This window comes from Brassica rapa, chromosome A08 (genome assembly GCF_000309985.2).
Source record: "Brassica rapa cultivar Chiifu-401-42 chromosome A08, CAAS_Brap_v3.01, whole genome shotgun sequence".
NCBI lineage: Eukaryota > Viridiplantae > Streptophyta > Magnoliopsida > Brassicales > Brassicaceae > Brassica > Brassica rapa.
In genome coordinates this window covers 12628426-12635457 of record NC_024802.2, presented here as the reverse complement: position 1 = coordinate 12635457, position 7032 = coordinate 12628426, and positions in this window count along the sequence as shown.

Here is a 7032-nt window from a genome sequence, read left to right as displayed (position 1 = left end):
GTTTGGTGTGAAAAATCAATTTTACAATTTTGGCGGAAAACTTAATTTTACCTTTTTGACGAAAAACATGATTTCAATTTTGACGAAAAAACTCATTTTACGGTTTTGGCAGAAAAAATTGATTTTATATTTATACTGAAAGGTAATTAGGTCTTTTGATTTTTATATGCAAATATTATATCCACATTTTACATCTTAAATATCTAGATACTTTAAATATTTTAGATTTTTGCATTTAGATACAGAATGTAAATGTTGATTCAAATGAACATCTAAGGGTTTGAATGGTAACCAAGGGAACGAAGAGGAACACTGCATTCCTTAATGTTCCTCAAAAATGATACTATCCGTAAGGAATATTTTTTCCACTTCATTCCTTCTTATTCTCTTTTTTGTAGAGAATTATAATACAAACTAGATTTTGACCCACGCTTAAAAGCGCGGGTTTGTTTTTGAAATTAAATAAAATTTTAATGAATTTCTAAATAAGATAAAGCATTGATCTGATAACATTTATTGGAGAATAAATCATACCAAACTGAAAAAACGAAACCAACATTAAAATAAATTTCATAAATAGCCAAGCAGATTCTATATCTTTGAAACCAATACTATGTGGATTAAAATTCTAAATAAAAAAAGAATCGTTTCAGTAATTTATTTACAAAATTTATATATAATATATTCCCAATAAAATACAATATATTCTGAAAATATATTCAAACAATCGACTTTCTTTAAAATGAATTCGAAATCAATAAAAGTGTTAATCAAGTAAATGAATATAATTAGCATATCGATAATATATTCTCTTTTGTTTTTCAAACTGATTGTTACAATCTAGGCAATATCAGCATTGATTTTAACAACCAAAATTTCAGTATTTATTTGAGTGAAACGTTTCCAATATATTTTCTATTGTTTCCAATGCCTATATTATTGTTAATGAGCAAAAACCAGTTTCTCTTTTAATAAAATTATAGAAATTGACTTACAATACATGTTAGTTTCATTTAATGTTGTAATGAATTACCCATATTTGAACGTTAAACCTTTAATATTGCTACAACCCGTGGTTGGGATTAATAAGTGATGTATTGATAAGAAGTGTGTTTTAATAAAATGAAGTGTATCATGTGGTATAATATTTTCGTGTACCAAATGATGCGGTCTAATAAATAAAGTATATATGTGGTATAATCAAATAGTGAACAAAAAGATAAGGGTCTAATACATAAAAATATTGACTGAATGATTGTTAGATAAATATAAGGTAACTAATTGTTAGTTGAAATTTAAAGTAAGACCAAAATATTATTAATTAATGAAATCGTCCAAACAACTTTTTTAAGTAGATTTATTAAAACTCATTCCCTTTTAATAGTATTGATTTGTTCCTTGTTAATTTTGACAAGGAACCTTTGTTCCTCGTCGTTCCCAAAATTTTATTCCTATTCATTTTTTTTCCAATCATTCCTAATGTTCCTTGATGGCTAGTGGCTGGGTACAAAAACGAACAACCGAATAATTGTTTCTTTCGGTATGTATAAAGAGATCAAACATCTTTCTTGTTCATCTTCTTTTTTTTTTTTTTGACAACGTTCTTGTTCATCTTCTTAAAAGGAAGGCTCATCAAACTTGATAATACTGATTTTGATCTTGGACGGTCAGGATCGATTTCGAAAGGTGACGACTATCATTACAGAGAAATCCAATAAAATTAATGGATTCGTAAGATGTATAGTGGTGACGGATTAATCGTTCAATGCATTATTACAATTCTTTATAAATATTTCAATTGTTTTATAAAGAATCAAAATAAATGCTGGTTTACAGATTACTGATCAATTAAATGATGTTTCTTTATATTTTATTACTTGTGTTAAGATCCGCACAATTTTGCGGGATGAATGTTATATATAATTTTTTTTATAAATTATATTTATTTGTATTCATTTACGTATTATGTATATAATTAAATTAGAATAATCATATAAATTAAAACAATACATCTTGTTTATTTACGATATTTTTTTGGTAAACTAATCAAAAAAAATATTTTATTTATTTTATATGGTACAATATATAACTAAATTTCAATGACATAGACATATATATAGCATATTTTAATATAGATATTTATTATTGAGAATTCATATTCATATGATAAACACAAAATTTCTAATGTGCGACTTTTCGATAATATAAAATAAACAAAAAGAGCTAAGATACAAAAATTGTTATCAAATAATTATTATTCATAATCGTTAATTGTCATATATATATGTTAATCATATTAGACAATTCCGTAGCTTTTGTTTAATGAAAATGCGAGAATATTCTATTGTATACTATTTATCAATTTAATAGTTAGTTTAATAAAAAATATAATATAAGTTAAGATGAGCCAACCTATTTTTCTATGAATTTTGAATTTTATTTTCACGGTGACACATGATTACAAAACAATGTTGCAATGTTACTCAATTAATATATAAGAGGTACTGTTTTTTTTATAAATAAAGAATCAAAATAAATGCTCGCTTACAGATTACTGATAACCCTTGTTCGGAAACTCGCTAGGCGCTACGCGTGCGGCGCATACGGGCCTAGCGATTTATTGAAAACGCGGAGAAAAATCGGGGAGTACTCGGGAAGGAATTTTTGTATTTTTAATGTATAATACTCTACATACACACGTATAATACATATTTATGTATATTACATCATCAATATTAGATTCATCCTACTATATAAAAGGGACTAAATCCCTCATTTCTAAGCCATGCCACATAGGTAAAATATTATGAACCAATCAAGATGCCATGTCATCCGGATTGGGTTTGAGTTAAAAAAAAAGTTATTTTTAAAGTCCATTCGACCCATCTCGAAGCCCATTCCCAGCCACTCTCTCACAAGCATAATCCCGTGTTTTAAACATCCCGTGTTAAATTTTTTAAAACACTCAAATCTTAGAAATAGTTTAGAAAATATATTTATATAAATTTTGTTTCTTGAATAATATTTAATTATAATTTTTTGTATTTTTTTAACTTTTATAATAAAAATATTGTTTTCAGATAGCAACAAAAAATATATAAAATTGTCTTATTTTTTAAATTTTTCTATAATTTTATTATATTATTTTAGAATCAAATATTTAATATTAATATAACATATAAACTTCATATGATTAAAATAAAATTTATTAAATTATATATATAATTCATTAAGGGTATTGTTTTAATTAACACATTAACGAATCAGTTAGAAATTAATAATAAATCAATAACCTATCAAAAAGTCTAAAACCTAATAAAATATGACAAATAAGAAAAACTAACTAAATTTTAATATAAAATAGAAATTTAATATTACTAAAATAAAATTCATTTTTAATATATATAATATTAATTAAGGATATTTTTTAAATTAATAAATTAGTGAGTTAGCTAAAAATAAATAATAAATCAATGATTTAGCTAAAACCTAAAAAAAACATGACAAATAAGCAAATTTACTAAAATTATGGATAATATAAAATATGATTGATTCTTTAATACGAAATTAAAATAAAAGTTTTGTTAAATAAAACATAAGTTTGCCGTACCGGTGTTACAAAAAAAAACAATCATTAATAGTGTCATAGGAATTATGTCTTTCCCATTAGCGAATAAAATTGAAGCAGAGTGTTGGAGGATAGCTCAACGTATAGACGAGTTTATGGAGATTGATATGGGAGTTGAGGTAACAGACACAACTGTTCCTCCGGAAAAAAACGCTCCTGCTAGACATCCTGGATAAATGAAAGAGACATATCTGGACTTGGCTTTGTGTTAATGGATGGTGACTTTCTAATGATGTTTGGAGCAAAGGCAGATATACACGCACCAAATCACCACTGCAGGCGGAAGCTGAAGGTTTGCTATGGGTAATGCAAGTGATACTGAAGTTTGGACACAGAGAGATGGTCTTTCAATCGACTGTGAACAACTGGTTATACTCATTCAAAAGGAGGAAAATTAACCTGCATTGGACTCGGAGCTCGACGAAATACAGGCTGTATCCAAAGAATTTTCTGAACTTTCTATTGCTTATATTCCTAGATCTTTAAAATTTCGTACGAATAGCCTAACAAAAGGTGTCCGATCACGCGCATCTCGATCAGCTTTTGTAAACCCTTTTGCACCAAGTTGGCTAGCCCCACAAGCTAGCATGAGGGTGCCAAAAAAGAGAATAAAGTTAAAAGTGAAACTAAATATCTCAATGAACAAATTTATCAGAAATCCACATTTATGTAGATGTCTATATGGGACAAACAATTTTTTTTAGCCAATTATAAAATATAGTCACGAAAATCAATCCTAAAATATATAATTTTAAAAAATCATTTAAACAAACATCAAATTTTTTAATATTACACCAAATAAGAATATAAAGACCAACTATATTTTCTTCGTGTATAATGTGTTGTAGTAAGATTCAAAAAAATTAACTTACTTTACAGTAAGGAAAAATTAGATTTTTAATTCCAAATTTACAGTAAAAACATAACATTTTATAAAACTAAACAATTAACATAATAGTACAAAAATATGAAAAAAAATCAAAATACTATCCGCGCGTAGCGCGGACAAGGACCTAGTAATTTATAAAAAGACCAAATTGTAGAGATTTGGGGGTTTGTTTTTCGCTATTTGAAGTTTAGAAAAAAAAACAGGAGAAATGTAAGTAGAAAAGAAGAGGAATGTTGTTTTATGTGTGAAAAGATATGAGAACTTACGATTGGCTGAGCTTTGGGTTGCTAACATAAATTATTAAGAAGGAAATCACGAGTTGGGCCAAGCAAATTCACTAATAATACAACTACTTCTACGTATTAAGCGTTCGTACAGGGCTCAGCGTAGAAAGCATCCGATTTGGCCCAATTCGCCACGTTCCACTTACGTATCACGTATACTCGGCCGAGTAATCGGCTCTGCGGACGATTTTTTGAACAAGGCTGATAACTGGGTAATTTCCCCGTGCTCATGCACAGGTACAAACATTTACGTAATGATTGAATTTAAACAATAGATAAAAGAAAATTCTTTGTTTATAACTTTTAAGTTAATTTTTAATCTCTATAATATTATTGAAAAAGTAAGTTTGTTATGCAGTATTATGTTCTCATCTTAACTGGATATATAATTTCACATATAATATTTTGTACAGTTTCAAATATTTATGTTTGTGTTAAATTGTATCTATTATTTAAATTAAACAAATTATATTAAAATTGGACTATTATTTTCTTAAATTCATGTAGTTAAGTTCATTTTCTTATATTTGTAAATATATTAGTGTTTTTTTGTATAAATGGGTATATATTGTTTTAGAAAATAGGAAAAATAAATATTAAATCAGAATTGCATTAATAAAAATAAATTGTAATATTTTGAAAATTCATACAACAGAACACTACTACAAGCTAAATCTTAATAACTGTTTGATTTGGTTTTTCATAATTTAGTATATTGAATTGTATCGATTTTTTTTGGTTACAGTTAAACTAAAATAAGCTCATCTTGTTACTTTTATCTTAGGATGAAAAATATATTTTGTAAGATTGTGTATAATTTGCTATATGTTGTTTTCGATAAAACTAAAAATTTGAAATGTTAATAAATTTTGTTATGAAAATTCTAATCATTCAATCAAAAATATATTGATAAATAAGAAATACTATTTATATTGTTGTAGCCTCACATTATAAAATATTTATTTGGTTTTAAAATATTCATAATATATAATAATTTTTGGAAAAAATAAGATATTAAATAATAATTTTTGTTGTTCCAAATTATTTTTTTATTAATTATTAGATCAAAAGATACTTTATAAAAATATTATTATATTTTATAAAAATATATCTGAATTATTATATTTTTAAGTTTTTGTGAAGTTATTTTTATATATATTTATATGTATAAAGATTTAAAAGTTATTGAATTTTTTATTTTTGTGGTAGGAAACATAAAGAATAAAAAACTAAATTCGTTTTTATATATATTTTATAAATTTTTATTTTTATTATTTATGTGTTTTAATAAAAAAGAAAATTGCATTAAAAGTTAATCACAGTTTTATTAAGAAAAATGAAACATAGATAATTGTTATTAATGGAAATCACTAATAATAAAAAAATGGAAATCACTAATAATATTTTTAATTCATTAATGGTGTAAGTGTAATAAACCACCATGAGAGTTAACTCGAGCGCGACACATAAGAAACTGACTTCTACTAAATAACCATTTATGTTGTTCCAAATTATTTTCTTATTAATTATTAAATCAAAAGATATTTATAATAAAAATATTATTCTCTTTTAGAAAAATATATCTGAATTTAATATATTTTTCAGTTTTGTGAAGTTTTTTTATATATATTTATAAGTATAAATTTTTAACAGTTATTGATTTTTTTTTATTTTTGTTGTAGGAAACATAAAGAATAAAAAAAACTAAATTCGTTTTATATAAATGTCTATGTTTATGTTTTATATTTTTTCTTTTTATTATTTATGTTTTAATAAAAAGGAAAATTACAGTAAAAAGTTAATCACAGTTATATTAAGAAAAAAGAAACATAAATAATTGTTATTAATGGAAATCACTAATAATAAAAAATAGAATTCACTAATAATATTTTTTATTCATTAAGGGTGTAAGTGTAATAAACCATCGTGAGAGTTAACGTGAGCGCGACACATAAGAAACTGACTTCTCAAATAATATTATAGAGAGATTTAAATGTTGTTTTTTTTTTGTTACTTGTATATATAAAAGTAAGATTACTGAAATTTTAGTTATCAAATTTATTTACTGAAAGTTTATATGTGGAACAATTGGTATTATTAATAAATTATACATAGACAGCAATCACAATAAGCCTTTAGAATCTGGTCCATCATCTCAAGTTAGCAAGCATTTCCTCTTTTTCAAATAAAAAACTCAACTTTTTTCCATTATCTAAATATATAGGTTGTGC